The following is an 18,804-nucleotide window of genomic DNA, read 5'->3' as shown; positions in this document are numbered from 1 at the left end:
TCCGGCCCATGGGCTGCACGTTGCCGACCCTTGATCTACCACCAGCTGCCCTGTGGGAAACACCTTTCAATCTGAGGAGAGCTCAGTTGGTAGAGCATGAGACTCTTAACCTCAAGGTCGTGGGTTCAACCCCATCTTGGGCAAAAGATTCCTACACTGCAGGGGGTTGGACTAGATGTTACTTGTGGTTCCTCTCAACCCTACAATTCTATGGTTCTGTGACTCCTCAGTGGCACAGCCTGCCCAGTGCCTCTTCACTTGCTTGCCTCATGCCCTAGCCGTGTGATAGCCTTTTGGTTGAACCACTGACAGCGCCAGCAACTCCTTGAACCGCAGTGCTCTGTGGAAGAGGAGAGAAAAAGTGTGGCAGTTCAGGCAGAGTATGGAGAAGGAATAAGCAGGTCGAATGTGAAAAGAGAGCAAGGGCAGGAGCAGGGCTGGATGAGGCCCTAAGCTACTGAAGGTAATGGGGCCCTTTATATGTCCAGCTGTCATTTGTCAACAACAAATTGCTGCTGGTTTTTTTTTGTGTTGAATATATTCTATATGGTAATTTATGAACCTAATAGGTATCTAAAGCCATTTGCACATGTGGCCATGCAAGCAGTCCATGCAGAATGTAGGCACCCTATATATAGATATGAGCAAACCAGAGCTATTTTAGGGAGCAGGCTAGCAGGCGGGGCCCATTACTTACATCCTAGGGGCCTACACAATGCAAAACACTGTTGCTGTATTTAGGTTTTATTTTATTTGTTTTTTATCTTATATTTTGGAAATGTACATCCAGTTTTTTAATTTTTTGGGGGCCCCCAAGAGAATGGGGCCCTCAGCTATAGCTCGTTTAGCTTATATGTCAATCCAGCACTGGGCTGGGTGGAGACAGGAGAGGGGTGAAGATATTTTGAGGTGCATGTGAGAGTGGGAAGGGGAAAATATAAATGACGAAAGCTCCACCTGAGCCTCCGGATCAGCAAATTCTGCTTAAAGTGGGGAGGCTGTGCCACAATAGCTCCAGAGAAAATGTCTGTACGTAGCTTGAGGAAGAGTGCACTATGGAACTCTTTAGGTAAAGGTAAAGGGACCCCTGACCCTTAGGTCCAGTCGTGGCCGACTCTGGGGTTGCGGCGCTCATCTCGCTTTATTGGCTGAGGGAGCCAGCGTACAGCTTCCGGGTCATGTGACCAGCATGACTAAGCTGCTTCTGGTGAACCAGAGCAGTGCACAGAAACGCCATTTACCCTTCCCGCCGGAGCGGTACCTATTTATCTATTTGCACTTTGACGTGCTTTCGAACTGCTAGGTTGGCAGGAGCAGGGACCGAGCAATGGGAGCTCACCCCGTCGCGGGGATTCGAACCGCGGACCTTCTGACTGGCAAGTCCTAGGCTCTGTGGTTTAACCCACAGCACCACCCATGTCCCTCTATGGAACTCTTTGCCACAAGGCAAAACACTGTTGTAAAGAATTTTCCAATTTCCATCGGTAGAAAAATATGGCAGCAATTCCCAACTGCTTATGCCAGCCTCTTCCACCATTTTGTGACTGGTTTTACTCCCTGGCCAATATTTTGAGACGGGTGGGCCTCAGTTTATTTTCACCCATCTCAACTGAGCCCTGCAGAGAGAAAGTTTGTGCTATGTGTTGATATTGCTTATTTTTTTTATGTACATTGATGTTAGCTGCCTTGGAAGGAGCTGTATCCTGAAAGATGAGATATAAATAATTTGTAATAAATAAAGGGGGCAGGAAACACCCTCACGGTGGCACGATTTAGAGGGCCAAGAAAATAAATGAAGTACTGGAAGTATCTTTCTTTCTGTACACTCGTTTACTTTCATTTATTTTATTATTCGAGTGGCAGACCTGATTAAAAAGAATTGAGATTTTTGTTTTAAGTTTATCTGGTTTGCTTACTTTGAAAACCTCATTTTGTTTTCAGGGGAGGATTGGAGTGGAAGGAATGCTTAGATTAAGCAACAGTTTGTAGGAGCGTAATATAGGCATGCATGTGGAATATTCATGAATATGTCGAGTTCCTGCTATAGCAATTTTTTAAAAAATGAATCCGTTCTCTTTACACACATTTCTCTCTCTGCATTTTTCACACAATAATGTGCAAATTCTGAACACTGAACAGCACGCAGTCTGCCAAGGAAACTACCACATGTATTCATACAAAGAATAAAGATTTTAGACAGAAGAAATAGAACGTGGGCTCTTTTTAAGTGCTTTTATTACTCATGTGTTGGTACACACTTATAATACATACACACAATTCGGCTAATTAACGTGCGCCTACAAAATGGCTTCACGTTGCTTTAGTACATTGTTTTAAGCAAAAGTGGAGAACAGAATTTTCACCTTGCAGTCCAGACCTTGCATAACGTTGTTGCCAGCTGAAACCTGCTTGGCTGCTGATCTTCTTCTCCTGTATCAACGAGCTGTTTCCTCCAAAGATCTGGAAATAATATTTGGCAGGAATGTTATAGCACTACATCTGTTCCTACGGTCAAGATGTGCAGAATCTGAGAAATGTCCCGGGAGACCCGGTAAACACCTCTTCGTCCTTGTGGGTTTCTCTCTAAGTTAGCCCCTCTCAATTTGTATCAGAAATTTGTTTTTTAGGAAAGTGGCTCAGAGACAGAAAGAAGATAAAGTTCCTACCAGAGAAGAATGGCAGATGAAGTTGACGAAATGGCTAAAAAGACCGGAATGAGAAATCAGGAAGTCCAAAATTTTAATAAAGAATGGGGAAAATTTGTAACTTATCTTAAAGACCATTGTAAACAGTTAAAATCGTTAGTAGGATTGGAATATCACTTGTAGTTTAAGGGTGAATTCTGGGCACAGTGGAGATGTAAAAGATTTGGGTCACCATAAAGGATGCGGGAGGAAATGATTAATAATAGGACCCACAAAGAGGAGGATGGAAGTCCAAGAAATTCCCTGGAATCTTGTTTTTATTATTTATGTTTGATATTTATTTGATTTTTCAAATTAAAGTTTTACAGAGATTTGTTTGTTTTAAAATTTGCTTTTTGGGCTGTGGCTCCGATCTGGTGGAACGCTCTGTCACAAGAGACTAGGACCCTGCGGGACTTGACATCTTTCCGCAGGGCCTGCAAGATGGAGCTGTTCTGCCAGGCCTTTGGTCAGGGTGCAACCTGACTCCCTCCTTTGGCAATCTTCACAGAACTCTAGCCCAATGGTTGCCATCAATTTGATTTGAATTAATTTTATAATGAAATGATTTTAGACTGTTGTATTATTTTATTGTTGTTAGCCGCCCTGAGCCCGGCTTTGGCTGGGTAGGGCGGGATATAAATAAAAAATTATTATTATTATTATTATTATTATTATTATTATTATTATTATTATCACAAGTGCACAAGATGCTGCTTTGAGACACTGGAGTGCCCGGTCTGCAGAAAAGATTTTGCAGAGGTCTCTCTAGGCATACTGAGAGTACAGACATGATTCTCTTCCACTGCATAAATCATTCCTCTGGTTTATTGCCCATAACTTGAAGAGGGGGAAAAAATCTCCAAACTGTGCACATCAGAAATCCTACCTTTATATATGATAATTGATTTAATCTCCCCCAGGGAAAGGTTATAGCTTGTAAGCCCGATTGTAAAGTCTACTGTTGTTAGGCAGGTATAGCAGCCTCATGATTCCACATCACTGCAGAATACATCACTATTTAAGATACATTAAACACAACATGTAGAAAATGAAAACAAAACCTTTTCCAAGCATCTATACGTTTTTACAAGCTTCCCCAGCAGGGAGCTAAATTTGTCCCATCAAGCTTACATGGCTTTTTCTCAAATGAGAACCATAATTTTCTTTTCAAATATACTGATTAGATCTCAATTGCTAGCAAAGAAATTGCTTATACAGTCATGTATATTTTACTGTATGGGATATGCTTCTACTTTAAGTGGAATTGATGGCAAACTCTGCATATATACCTGGACTTATTCTTGGATTGTGAGGGTTTTATTAAAGGGAATTCATTTCAAATACCTGGCTGGAATTTCTGTGCATTCCTAAATAGATCTGAATTGTACAACTACAAACAGTCTGGGATTAGCACCCCGAGAGCAGGGCTGAAAATGCTTCCTCGAGTTTACAAAGAAGGTATGAAAACCTCAATGACAAGTTTTAAACATAGCCCGATTTAAGATAATCCAGCAGTAGTGATAAGAAATTGAGGTTTTAAAGTTTTCAACAAACTCAAAAAACAGGGCAGAAACTCAAAAAAGTTTTAAACATAACCCTATTTAAGAGAACCAAGCAGTAGTAATAAGAAATTGAGATTTGAAGTTTCAAACAAACTCTAAAACAGGGCAACAGATTTCAGATGGTTTATCATTTATAAACATCAAACTCCTGAGATAAATACGGATATTTTAAGAAAGAAATTACTACAGAAGGAAAGGCATTGGATTTTTAGATTTGCTTCCTTAATTCCGTCAGGTCTCAACTCTTATATTGACTTTAGTTCCTTCTTGTAATCTCTTATAACTCTATTTAAACAATATTCTTGTTATTCTTTACAAACTTTCGCGACTATGCCCTATGTTTGAACTAGATAGTCTGTCCCTTTAAAAATTCTTTCACCTTACAGTATAAAAACCTGTGCTTGGGAACACCCTATATCATTCTTTAACATCAGCAGTCAGGAGCTCTTCAGCTGTTTTTGAGTCTGTTTGAAACTTAAAACCTCAATTTTTTAATAGGGCTATGCTTAAAACTTGTTTGAGTCTCTGCCCTGTTTTTGAGTTTGTTTGAAACTTCAAACCTTAATTTTGTATTACTATTGCTTGGTCCTCTTAAATAGGGCTATATTTAAAACTTGTCATTGAGGTTTTCATACCTTTCTTTAACATCAGCAGCCAGGAGCGCCTCAGCCCTGTTTTTGAGTTTGGTTGAAACTTCAAATCTCAATTTCTTATTAGTACTGCTTGGTTCTCTTAAACAGGGTTTTGTTTAAAACTTTTTTGAGTTTCTGCCCTGTTTTTTGAGTTTGAAACTTTAAAACCTCAATTTCTTATCACTACTGCTGGATTATCTTAAATAGGGCTATGTTTAAAACTTGTCATTGAGGTTTCATACCACCTTTGTAAACTCGAGGAAGCATTTTCAGCCCTACTCTTGAGCTTGTTTGATATCACTTAACCGGCATCTCATTAAGTCTTTAATTCTAGTTTATTTTTTGATTTTTGTTATTCTATAGTCAATTACTTCTCATTTCAGGGATTTTCACGGTAATTTCTTTCGTCCTGTGTAATTTCTTGGGTTCGTGACTGTCTTTTTTTCACTGGGATTAGCACCCCAGCATGCTCAGGAGTCTTTAAGACAAAACATAGTATTTAATAAATTTTACTATTTACTATTTATTAAATTTGCATACCAACCTCCATCCAAAGACAGCAGGCACAACATAAAAAAACAAAATGAGAACACAAAATACATAACTAATCAATAACCCCTTCCCTCCAACAAACATATTTAAAAGGCCATAGATTGTTTAATCAGCCAAAGGGCTGGTTATAGAGAAACGTTTTAACTTGGCACTAATGATATGTAATGAAGGTGCCAGGGGAGGGAGCCACCACAGAAAAGGCTCTTTCTCATGTTGCCGCTCACTTGACCTATCATGGAAGTGGCACATAACGAAGGACCTCAGATGATGATTGCAGGGCCCTGGTCGGTTCATACGAGGCTGTTTAGGGCTTTATAGGACAAAACCAACTCTTTGAACTGAGCCAATGCAGTTGGGCCAAGATTGGTGAAACATGCTCAAACCGTCTTACCCCAGTGAATAACCTGGCCAAATTCTGCACCAGCTCAGGTTTCCAAACCATCTTCAGAGGCAGCCCTACATATACTGTGTTACAGTAATCTAACCTAGAGGATACCAGAGCACAGATAACAGAAGTTAGGCTGTCCTTGCCCAGATAGGGGTGCAAGCTGGGCTACCAGACAAAGCTGATGGAAGGCACTCAGCCACACCAAGGCTACCTGAGCCTTGAGCAAGGATCTGGAATCAACCCCAAGGTTCCTCGCTCCTTCAGAGGAAGTGTAGCCCCATCAAGGGCAGGCAACCTGCCATCCAACAGGTCTATGGGACTGCTAACAGGGCATGTCTTCATTTGGACTGAGCCTGCTGGTTGCTTCTCATCCAGTCCATTACCTTTGCAAATAAATTTTTATTGTTTTCAACATGTAATTCTTTTTCCAACAATCCTTATTGTCACATTATAATTCTTCCTTTGACTCTGCCGAGTCCTGACTGCCCTCCCTCCCGACTGCTGGTATATACATCACATAGTTTTTGCATATATTATTGTCATAACTCTGTTTTACATTGGAGGTGTTATTCCAGTCCTGCTAGTGTCTTAATATTTTTGTTCTCCTTTATATATTCAATAAATTTATTCCAATTGTTATTATATCTCTGGTCCTCTTGGTCCCGGATCCTTCCTGTCAATTTGGCAAGTTCCGCAAAATCTATCATCTTCACCTGCCACTTCTGGATGGTTGGTAAATCTTGTGTTTTCCATCTTTGGGCCAGTAAAGTTCTTGCGGCGGCTGTGGCATACATGAACAAGTTCTGGTTTTATTTTAATTTCTTTTCCCACCAGACCTAGCAAAAATGTCTCTGGTCTTTTAGGAAAAGTATACTTAAATATCTTTTTAAGTTCATTATAGATTAACTCCCAGAATCTTTTTACCTTGCCACAAGTCCACCTCAGCCAGTCCATTACCAAGGCAAAGCAACGGTCAATGTACTGCAGATGTGAAGGATAATATTCTGAAACTGTCTTACCCGTGAGCACCCTGGCCACTCATTCTGCACCAGTTGACGCTTCCAAACTGTCTTCAGATGTAGCTCAAAGTATAATCCTTACTGTGCTGATTAGGGTGTCATGATTTCTTATATGGTTTAGTCCATGGGTAGGCAAACTAAGGCCCAGGAGCCAGATCCAGCCCAATGGCCTTCTAAATCCGGCCCGCAGACGGTCTGGGAATCAGTGTGCTTTTACACGAGTAGAATGTGTCCTTTTATTTAAAATATCTCTGGGGTATTTGTGGGGCCTGGTTTAACTGTATTTGGTTGGAGTCAAGAATTTCCTGTTAACAGTTCTGTTCTTGTTTAAGATTGGGAGCCTGAACTCTAGAGCCTTCATTAAAAATAGAAAGTCGCTTGCCACCTGAAAGGAAAGCCAAGACACAAAATGCATACCCTTCTAAGTGCTTTCCAAGTTATCTCGGTGGTTTTGTTGTTGGGGCAGACGAGTGGTCCATGGAAGCGGTATGCTTGTTTAAGTGAGCAACTGGGGCAAAAATACTCAATTGAATACAAGTGGAATTATTTAAATCCTGCAGAACTCAGGCCAAATTAAGACTGGCTGAAGCCTTGGAGCTGTACTAATTTGCAGGGTGAAGGGGCCACAGAAAGAAAAATTGCATTATATATATATATATATTTAAATATGCATTTCTCTGGGTTAAAGGGTCCAAAATTTGATGCCTACCATACGAACAGTAAGCTCCCCTTTTGCAGTCTTTTTATACCTCGTTTCCATAGCCATGTGAGGCAGGTTAGGCTGCTGGGAAGTTTTTGCCTCTGCACATGAGTCTGAGAATGTTCTGAACAGTTCCCATTGAGTTCATGAAACAGTGTACCCTGACCTGTTCTTAATGCATAGCTGACCACATCTACGGAACTCGATTATTATATTCTTTCATGTTATGATCAATCAGTAGTAATTGTTTTAGTCATGCTATATCAATCTTTAGTTATAATTTAATTAGGAGGCTTCATGCCTGTCTAGTTCCAGCTCCGTTTCCCAGCCTTTAATCTATCGATTAATGTTTATATGTAATTCCCGCCTTGTACCTATGTTAACCAATCAGCAACAAGTTGCTTTGTGTTTGTATCAACCAATCAGCCACAAGCACACCTGTGGCAATGTTTGTAATTCAATAAAAGAGAGTTCTTGGGGCTTGCCCCGGCAGACGCCTCTCATATGACACCTGTTACTCGTCTGTCGTGAATTCATTCCAACATTAGGCTGAGTTGGGAATGACTTGCCCAAATCAGGAAATGAGCAGAAATAATGGTGGCTTAAAGGAGTTTAAAATGTGAAGCTGCATTTGTTTAGGCTATCTACTGCTGTTGATCAAGGTGTGGCTTTTGTTTACATTTTACTATAAAATACCAGGAGGGGATTATATCAAGTCAAAGCCTGGAGGATGAGGGATGCCTGCTTTCCTAAAGCTATCAGCAGCAGCAGCAATCCTAGTGGCAAGCTATTAATTGCAAAGTACTACATAAATTAAATGGGGAGAGCATTTTACGCTGCTGAATTTATTCTTTGAGATGAATAGGTCAAGGAAGGTAAAGATCAGAGGAGGTATCAAAGTACCTCACACCCTCATTTTCCCATCCTTTCCCAATTTAAAATAGTAACTAAAACTCCAGTCTTATGGGATTTTGTAGGTGCCTGAAGTGTGACTGAGAAATGATAGTAAAAGATGTAAAATAACTTTCTTCCTCTTTGCGGCTGTTCCTTAAAGACACAGCTATCATCCTGCGCATATTTGCTTTGAGATCAGCAGCAGTGATTGCAATAGGACATACCCTTTGAATGGACATGCATAGGTTTCAGCTGCAAGTCAGCATGCCTTCATATAACGAAGGGCATGCAACTATTTTTAACTGTGGAATGAGTTCAATAATTCTAGTTACTTTGACTGATCCATTAGAGGGAAAAACCCAAAAGCCAGAGTAAGTTTATAAATACCTTTATTAGGATCAACCAAAATGTCACAAACTAGTGGTTACAATAGTTTTCTTTTTATAGATGTGGGCACTACATCATAAAGCAAGGATGTCCACACACCGCAACCTATTCTATTTGCTACCCAGAAACGCTTGTTTCAAGCCTAATTTCAGTGGAAAGTCTCTGCAAATACATGCACACCCATCGGTGCTAAATTGGTGGGCCCTGCTCTAACTAAAGCACCAAACTGACTCGGCGCTACGTTTTCACTTCAGTAGCAGCAAGGAAGGTGGTAAGGACATGATGCCTTTGCTGGTTAGGCTTCTTGACTGAGAAATTAATGGCAGAATCAAGTGGCTAAATGAATCAGAGAGAAGAGACAAGATGGTTTTTCTTCTTCAAAAGGGACGCTACTCAAGTCTTCTTGAATCGGCGACCTGCCTGCTTCTTTCCCAAAGACCCCGATTCTCTGTCACCGCAACAATTTCCCATCGGTGCCGGTCATTTGTCACGTGATGAAACAGAGCAGATACCATCCGCCCCTTTGTTCTGGAGGCACCCGGATCTGTGCCTCCTCCTCCTGGTAGATGAGGGGATGGACTTTAGGGCTGCGACAACAGGTCAAAAAAGAGATTTTAAACCTAGGACAGAATGGGGAGAAGATAAATTGGACTGGGTTGTCTTCACACACTATATTGCTTCACTGAATATGGGGCAGATGACAACTGAAATTGCTGCCATGAGCATCTTGTGGAGAGGGCAGCAAGGAGCTGGACCGACTGAAGGTGTCCTGTCAAAAGAGCCTTCAAGAGAAGCCGTTTTGCTTCATGTATTTAAACCGGCCTTGAGAGCAATCTTTTGAAAAATAGATTATTTCGAAATAACAGATTAGTTCCATCCCTGATTGGGGAGGAATGGTCCCCTAGGGTTCAAAATCGTTACAAACACATGGGGGGGTGAAGTTAGCAATGTCTGGGGCCATCATGCATTCGCGGAAGCAGAATTGGCTCCCCTCTGCTGAAGTCTAGATACAAATACAACAGGCTGTTAAGTACTGTGTTGTGTTGACTGTGTGATTTCACTCTGAAGTGTTCCCTGCTGCTTTGCATGGTGTTTGTTTTTTGAATAGTCTTTTCTTTCTTTTTTTTAAAAAAGTTTTTTATTAAAGATTTTCTTGTTACAAAACAAATAAACAAGGAAAAGTACATACAGTGACTCCTCTTTCAGTTCATAGTCTTTTCCACAGTTCGTTTATTCACTTTTATTAGCTCTGCGAGAGACTGGAGAGTCCAGACCATAGCTGGTTGTGTTCGGTTGGTTGCATTGTGATTTGTGTGCGTGTGTGAGGGGCAGCAGGGTGGCAGGGGCAGGTTGTTGCGTCAGATTAGCCATATTGATTTGTATGCTGTTTGGGGGATAGGTCGTTGTCTTGTTGTTCTGTGTTTATGTGATACAAGGGGAGTCTTTTCAAAGTAAATAAAGTATTTAGTGGCCCATCAAGAGGCCCAGTTCAGTTGCACTGAAGAGTCTTACCAACGCAGGATTCAATTCCAAACATGTCTATTCAGAAGTAAGTCTACTCATAATTCAAGGCCAATTGAATTAAGAATACACCTCATTCCTGGCATGAGTGTCAAACTTTCCTGTCTCAAGATTTCCTCTAATTGGCAAACTTATAAACATTGGCTACCTCATTTCCAGATTGGACAGGGACAGAACACAGAGCTACAGGTATTAAAAACTGTAATTATTTACTGTAAAATCTGTAATCTAAAATAAAAAATGTCGGAGCACTCAAAACTGTTCAACTCTTTCCTGATGTGTAAGCTAAATATAATGATGTACGTGCACATTCTAAATAATCCAACAATTTCCTGTTGCACAATAACCCGTCCCCTCTCCCTTTGCTCACCTGAAAGAGTTGCTCTTACCACATTTTCCTGGTGGTAAAACCAGCAGTAGGAGTTGTCACAATGGAGGACATATCATGTTTCAGCCAGTGGATTCCAGCAGTGTCTAATTAAAAAATATAATAAAATACATAATAGCTTTTAGAGGTAGATGTGGTGTCTTCCTCCAGTTTTTATTGGGACTAAAAATTCCCATTAGCTCCAGCCAGAATTGGGCAAGACGATGGAAACCGTAGCATCTGGCGGACGCCACGTAAGCTATCCCTGATAAGGATGTTTTGCCCAACCACGGCCATTCAATATTGCCTTGTAGTAATTCATTTTAAGTCAAATGGAGGTATGCTGGTGACATACCAACTTTTATACAAACCTACCTGGAAGTAAGCCCAATGAGGCTTACATTAGATTACACTGTTAAAAATTCAAAACATCAATAGGGCCAATGGTGTGACGCTGATCACTTGGTGATCAATTAAGTTTAAACATTTAAAAGCTTAATTAAATTTGCATTAAAAAAAATCTAGCACATAGAAGCTATCTAATTGGCTAGGTTCCTTTTGGTCAGTAAAAAGGAAAGTTCTTCCAGAACACCAGTAACGTCACACACACATATGAGAGAAAAACTTTGAGTAGTCAAAGCAGGGAGGCTAATTCCGTTGGAAATTGGACAGGAGACAGATGATTTCCAGTTAAGTGGGCTATAATTTATTAATTCATTTTCCTGCCAACAGGAGAGATCAAATCCTTTCAGTCCTTCTCGGAATAATCCAATATATAAATAAATCATAGAAATGATAAAAGATACATCAAACGCGGATTTGCTTCAGTCCTGAAACATTTTTAAGGAAGGGAGTTGAAGTCTAGCTTTTGATTGCCACTTTTGAGAGACAAGTCTAATTTACAGAACTTCGTTTCCACCCTTTGGGTGCTCTATAGATGGCTCAACCTTTCATTGACTAAAATCTCCCACCTGACACTGCTGCTTGGTTGAGTCCTTTGAATGTACACTTGATTGACTAACCTCTGGCCAGCTGCTAATTTCCTCCTATATCAGATGCACATTAGGACAATTGCTTCTGTCCTGCACCTTTTCTATATTAAGCAAGTTTCCTTCTCTTTCCCTTGCTTAGTGCTATAAGGTCAGTAAGCCACAAAGAAGTATTTCCCACCTGAATGTTTCACAGATGGCTCGTCTTCCGAAAATCAGCACCTTTCATTTTAAAACGATCGCTTGCCCATCCGTTTATTTAACCTTAACACATAGCTCGTAATTTAAATGCCACTGGTGGATTCTGCTAAGTAATATTACAAGGGGGTGGCAATGGGAGCCAAGCACATTTCTTGTCTTAAGAGCCTTTCGAAGACTTGCCAATAATTGTCACATCAGATTATTGTCTTGCGTTACGCAGAAAGTCAAGGTCGCGGCCAAATTTCCCGCAAATCAATGGGTGCGACAGCCGACGAAGCGCATCGGGATAAAACGGACTGCTTTGCATCCATGGGACGGAGACGGATAGATTAAAATATTGGGGAAAGTAGAGACCAGGAAGCGGAAGTCAACGAGAGACTCTTTAATACAGTGGTGCCTCGCAAGACGAAATTAATCCGTTCCGCGAGTGTCTTCGTCTAGCGGTTTTTTTGTCTTGCGAAGCAACCCTATTAGCGGCTTAACGGATTAGCGCTATTAGCGGCTATTAAAGGCTTATCGGTTTAGCGGATTAGCTGCTAAAAGGCTATTAAAGGCTTAGCGGCTTAGATAAAGGGGGGGGGGGGAAGCGAAAAAAAGATCTCAAGACTCGCAAGACATTTTCGTCTTGCGAAGCAAGCCCATAGGGAAATTCGTCCTGCGAAGCAACTCAAAAACGGAAAACCCTTTCGTCTAGCGGGTTTTCCGTCTTGCGAGGCATTCGTCTTGCGGGGCACCACTGTAATAATAATAATTTTTATTTATACGCCGCCCTCCCCAGCCAAGGCCAGGCTCAGGGCGGCTAACAAGCAATAATAAAAACAAGTTGAATGATTACAACTTAAAAGCAAAATTAAAATACAACATTAAAATATTGAAACATTAAAATATTAAAATGTAGCCTTATCGCAAATATTCCAATATTCTTTGGGAAGCTCAGAATATTTTCTAAAGTATTTGCTAGATATGCCCTAAGAGAATTCAATCAATGCGCTTCACTGCCCATGACCAACAAATGCCTGGCAGTGGCAAAATCTGTGACAATGGTGCATTCAAAATACTACGGAAAGGGTTAATGCTGTAGCATAGAATGTTGCGGGGACATAAACTGAGTCAGGTTTTTTTCGTTAGTTGTTATCGACTGTTGTGTGAGGGTTTTTATAAATAATTATTTTTTTATTAAAGATTTTCTTGGTTTACAAAAGTACAGGCGTTGTCTCTTTTTTCAGGCTGCACTCTTCTTTTACATTCAACTGTTGTGTGAGGGTTTTTTTAAAAAAATAATATTAACAGTATTTTTTATTAAAGATTTTCATGGTTTACAAAAGCACATGCATTGTCTCTTTTTTTGTTAGGCTGCAGTCTTTTACATTCAATTGTTGTGAGGTTTCTTTCAAAAAATTAAGTAATAATAATAACAGTATTTTTTTTTATTATTAAAGATTATCTTGGTTTACAAGAGTACATGTGTTGTCTCTTTTTTTCCAGGCTGCACTCTTGTACATTCAACTGTTGTGAGGTTGTTGTTGTTTTTTTTAAAGTAGTAATAATAACAGTATTTTTTATTAAATATTATCTTGGTTTACAAAAGCACAGGCGTTGTCTCTTTTTTTCAGGCTGCAGACTCTTTTACATTCAACTGTTGTGTGAGGTTTTTTGTTTTTAAGAAAGTAATAATAATCATTTTTATTAAAAGTTTTCTTGGTTTACAAAAATGTCTCCTTTTTTCAGGCTAAAGTCTTTTACATTCGAAGTGAGTTTTAACTGTGAGAGCAGCAAGTGTTGCTGCCTCAGAACCAGCCTGTAAATATTAGTCGGTCTCGGATACAACTTCATGTAAATATGTTTCAGTAATGTAAATATTGCATGCCTCTCTTGTGCATTCAGCCAGACCAGAGCCAAGTACAGCAACTAAAAATCATGTTATTTTTAAACTTTAAAACAAAGTGTGTCTGGTTTGGGTCGACATGACTTATTTCCTTTTCCCCATTAATTATTATCAATAATATCCCTGTACACAGAAAACTAGGTATCAGGGAGAAGAAAGTGTTCTCCGCAATGTAAAGTTTACCATCAGGGTGGATAAAAACCAATGATTTAAAAAAACAAACAAACATTTTTTTTTAAATTTAAATCATATTTTTAAAATAAAACGCTTTTTGAGGAAAAATCTTTCTAAAGATAGTTTTCTATTTAAGTTACATTATAGTCCAAAGGCTATTCATCAGGAAATAAGGATTTGTTTTAAGTTTTTCATGTGTGCTAAAACTCACGTCTACGTTGTTTTTAAAAAAAACAAAACGTTTAACCGCATCAGTTAACAAACATGGATACATATGCTATAATGTTATTGCTTTAGTTAAATAAATTGTTTAAATTGTTCTCAAGGAAATGATTATTGTTCTCCTTCCAATAAAGTAAAGCAGAAAAGTTGTCCAAATATAAACAATAATTTCCTAATTACCTGTCTTTGTTTTTCTAATAGTATAACCAAATCAGTATTTTTTTGATATAACTGTAAAAACTATTCTGAAAATTTATTATTCAATAATAATAATAATAATAATAATAATAATAATAATAATGTTATTTATACCCCACCCATCTGGCTGGGTTTCCCCAGCCACTCTGGGGAATGAAACCTTCATCTGGTTGTAAATATTAAGATTATACCAGCAAGAATGAGTCTTTCTGTTTTTATCCTGTGAACCGCCCTGAGATTTTAGGAGTTATATAAATCTAATAAATTTTCCTGTGACTCCCTTTTTAAAATGGCCTGCTCTCCCGAGTGTCCTCCCTATTCTGCTGACAAATTCTTTTATATTTTATGTGTTTAATATGTCTGGATTGTGAATGTTTTATGGATGGTTCGCTTGTTTTCTGTCCCTTTTGCATTTTTTTTGGTCTTAAATTATGCCCATAAAGGCTGAACAAATGAACAAACTCATATGGCAACTGCAAAGAGCCCCAATAATAATAATTGTGGGGTTCGTGGTCCCATTTGAGAAAGTATTGTGGGCCACAGGGTAGATCTGATTTAAATCAAATCGATTTAAATCACTAGTCAGTAAGACTTGATTTAAATCATTCTTTTACAGAAAGACTCATTCTTGCTGGTATAATCTTAATATTTACAACCAGATGATCGTTTCATTATTGGAATACTAAACTTTCAGAGTAGTTTTTACAGTTATATTTTTTTTAAATACTGATTTGGTTATACTATTAGAAATACATAGACATAATTATGAAATTATCGTGAGGTTTAATAAGTTAACTGTTTATATTTGGAGAACTTTTCTGCGGCACTTTATCAGAAGGGGGAAAATAATCCTTTCCTTGAGAACAATTTATTTAATTAAAACAATAACATCACAGCATATGTATCCACGTTTGTTAACTGATGTGGTTAATTTTTTTTTTAATAAAAAAAACCCTCAGACTGAGTTTTAGCACCCATGAAAAACTTAAACCCTTCTTTTCATTATAGCCTTTGGACTATAATGTGACTTAAATAGAAAACTATCTTTGGAAAGATTTTTCCTCCAAAAGAATTTTATTTTAAAAATCCAATTTAAATTAAAAAAAAAATCCGATTTAAATTTAAAAAATCTGATTTTTTCCCCCCTTTAAAAAAATAATAATCATTGATTTTTATCCCCCCTGCATTGTGACCATTGTCACTACTAGGGATTTTGGGCTGGCAGGAACAATGGCTTCATTGCATCCATTTTGTGCTGTTCTGTCCCAAAATGGCTGCCGGGGAGGGAGATGCAACTGCCATTTTATTTTTTAAATTTATAAAGGTAACCGAATGGGAGAAAAGGGCATGGGGTTAGATTATTGGTTTGTTGTCCTTCTTCAATGCATTTCCTGTTTCTGTTTTTTGTTTATGTTGAGATCCGCCTTGTGATCTCAGGTTTGAAAGGCGGTGTATGAATTAAATACCGAATTTTTTGCTCTATAAAGACTCCCTTTTTCCCTCCTAAAAAGTAAGGGGAAATGTGTGTGTGTCTTATGGAGCGAATGCAGGCTGCGCAGCTATCCCAGAAGCCAGAACAGCAAGAGGGGTTGCTGCTTTCACTGCACAGCGATCCCTCTTGCTGTTCTGGCTTCTGAGATTCAGAATATATTTTTTTTCTTGTTTTCCTCCTCCAAAAACTAGGTGCGTCTTGTGGTCTGGTGCGTCTTATAGAGCGAAAAATACGGTAAATAACAATTTAACTTGGAAGGCAAACTGCGGTTTGGCAAGAGCAACACTGCAAAACCAGCTTTTGCCCCTACCTTGGCTGGTTTATGGGACAAAACAATGGTTTGACATCATTTTTTGTTTCTTGGGATTTATATATACCACCCTTCATCCTAAAATCACAGGGCGGCTCACGAGAAATTACCGTTTGGAGTTAATTGCACAGAACCAAGCAGAAAACCACACATTTCCCACCCCCCATAGGGGGTCGCGGGATTGCAGTCATGGGAAGGGGACCCCCGGGGGTCATCTAGACCAACCCCACACAAGGCAGGTTTTCTGCACCCGGTTTTGCGAGTCGCTCTGGATTGCAAGATAAAAAGCGACTTAACAAGTTTAACAAATGGTAAGAAGAATAAAGTTACATGGGAAATCCAGCAAGAGGGGCAGGGTATAAATACAATTATTATTATTATTATTATTATTATTATGGGTGGGGTATAAATAAATAAAAGTTCTTGTTGTTGTTGTTATCATCCCATTCTCTTCTAAACCCTCTCCCTCCTTTCTGGCTCCACATGCAGCCATATCCTCTTTTTTTTCCAAAATGCCCTGGCTCCAGATTTTGCACTCCAGGTTTTGCGAGTCACTCTGGATTGCAAGATAAAAGCGACTTAACAAGTTCAACTTATGATAAGAAGAATAAAGTTGCGTGGGAAACCCAGCCAGAGGAGTGGGGAATGAATGAATGTATATAAGAATTAATAATAATAATAATAATAATAATAATAACCCATTTCAGGGAAGGCAAACTACCCGCCTGCCCCTCTCTTCTAACCCCTTTCCCACTCTTTTCTGGCCTCGCATGCAGCCATTCCCACCTTTTCCTCTCCATTTTCTTCCCCTTCCCCCCACTTAAGCCCCCCAACCGCTTACCTACTTTCCTTTCCCTCCTTTGTCTGACTGCCCCGCATGCAAAGCCCATCCCTTGCTCTGCCCGTCCCAGCTTGACCAATGGGGACTTTTCTCTCTCCCAGCAGCCGAATTAGAACAAGTCATCTCTCTTCTCATTGGATAACACCGGCATAGAAAGAGTGAAAGAGGGAGGGACTATTCTAATTGAGAACAGCCCCTCTCTCCCCTTTGGAAAAGGGAATCATAGGAGTTGGAAAAGGGATCCTGGGGTCATCTAGTCCAACCCCCTACAATGCAGGAATCTCACAGCAATCAGAACGTCAAGGCAATGTGGCAAGCTTTGGGAGAGGGAGGGAGTGTGTGTTTGTACAAATTTGTCATTCCATTTATTATTTTTGTTTGGTTGTTCGATAATAATAAATATTATCCATGTGCCGCTGCATAATGTCAATCTGTCACAGTTGTAATAGGGTCTATAGCTTATAGTTTAAAGGCGGTTCAGCTAGGGCTGCCCACCCATGAGGCAAGGTGCAGCAATTGGCAGCAGGATCCACAGGGCCGTCAAATCCCAGTGTAGATCTTTGTTTTCTGCTTGTTCCTGACGTAGAGCTTCAGTCACTCCTTCCCTGGTGGGGGAGAGGTGCCATTTTGTGGTTTGCCTCAGGCGTCGAAATGCCTTGGGCTGGCCCTGGGTTCAGCAGAGTACCTTGAAACTTGTCCCACCCTTGTTTCTTGTGTTGGAAGACCCAGTTTTTTTCCTGATTACTGCACAGCAGGGAGAGTGCAACGTATAGAGTAGACAGAGATATGCAATGTCTTTGCAGAGGTCCCTGCCATGTTCAGACCCTTCATCCACTTACACAACTGTCACCAGAATCAGTGTCGGATTTACGTATAAGCTAAACAAGTTATAGCTTAGGGCCCCACTCTCTTGGGGGCCCCAAAAAATTTAAAGGGGAAAAACCTGGATGTACATTTCCAAAATAAAAGATAAAAAAAACAAATAAAATAAAACCTACATACAACAACAGTGTTTTGTGTTGTGTAGGCTCCTATGATGTAAGTAATGGACCCCAACAATTTGTTTTTGACGAAGGACAGCAGGACATACTAAGGGACCCATTATCTTCAGTAGCTGAGGGCCTCATCAAACCTAAATCTGGCCCTGACCTTAATGGCTGTACATCTACTGCAACTTCTACATTCACACAGTTCAGCTATATGCTCTTCATAAATATTTTTGATAAAAACAAAAACTTCTGACCAGTTCTACAGCTGATGGTCACTGATAGCCAAGAAATAGAAGCTCGAGTGTCTAGTAATGTATGCGCACAAGTGAAAATCTCAACAACAAAAAGGCCTCATTAGTTTCATAATGAGGCAGAGAAAGATAATCAAACCTAAGTCCAGCCCTGATCACAGCATGTCAGTGCCTCCGGCTAGGGTGGGAAAAGGCTCCTGGGTGGAATCTACACGCATATAAAAACCGTTCTGAAAATACTTCAAAAAGCATTTTTTTAAAAATACATTGAATTTTCCGTAAGGGTCATCATTGCCAACTCGTGTCACATTGTATACTGCACTTTAAACACACTTAAAACGTATTATTTGCAGCTGTATAGCCAAGTCCATAGTAGAAATTATGTGATTACTGTGCCTTGTGTTACTTGACTGTTTACACTGTGCATCACCCAGAGGACTAGGCTAGCTGGTGACCGATAAATGCAAAGAACAAGCAAACAGAAGCGTATCATGGCAAAGGTGCAAGGGGTGCCCAGGGGGTCATCTAGTCCAACCCCCTGTG

General features: G+C 39.8%; 2 long non-coding RNA genes across 3 annotated transcripts; both read right to left on the bottom strand.

Moving 5' to 3' along the window:
- Window positions 1-2,218: 2,218 nt before the first annotated feature.
- On the bottom strand, window positions 2,219-7,612 carry LOC308480678. Its single transcript, XR_013988221.1, has 2 exons — window positions 6,841-7,612; window positions 2,219-2,460 (listed from the first exon to the last, which is right to left on the bottom strand). It is a non-coding gene; the product is annotated as an uncharacterized lncRNA (long non-coding RNA).
- Window positions 7,613-8,806: 1,194 nt separating this feature from the next.
- On the bottom strand, window positions 8,807-17,161 carry LOC308480639. 2 transcript variants are annotated; one of them, XR_013988167.1, is made up of 2 exons: window positions 17,022-17,161; window positions 8,807-10,816 (listed from the first exon to the last, which is right to left on the bottom strand). It is a non-coding gene; the product is annotated as an uncharacterized lncRNA (long non-coding RNA). The 2 variants fall into 2 exon arrangements; XR_013988168.1 differs by lacking the exon at window positions 17,022-17,161 and adding an exon at window positions 11,880-12,255.
- Window positions 17,162-18,804: the final 1,643 nt, after the last annotated feature.

Source organism: Podarcis pityusensis (genome assembly GCF_964106645.2).
Source record: "Podarcis pityusensis genome assembly, chromosome: 6".
NCBI lineage: Eukaryota > Metazoa > Chordata > Lepidosauria > Squamata > Lacertidae > Podarcis > Podarcis pityusensis.
This window is presented reverse-complemented; position numbering and strand designations above follow the sequence as displayed.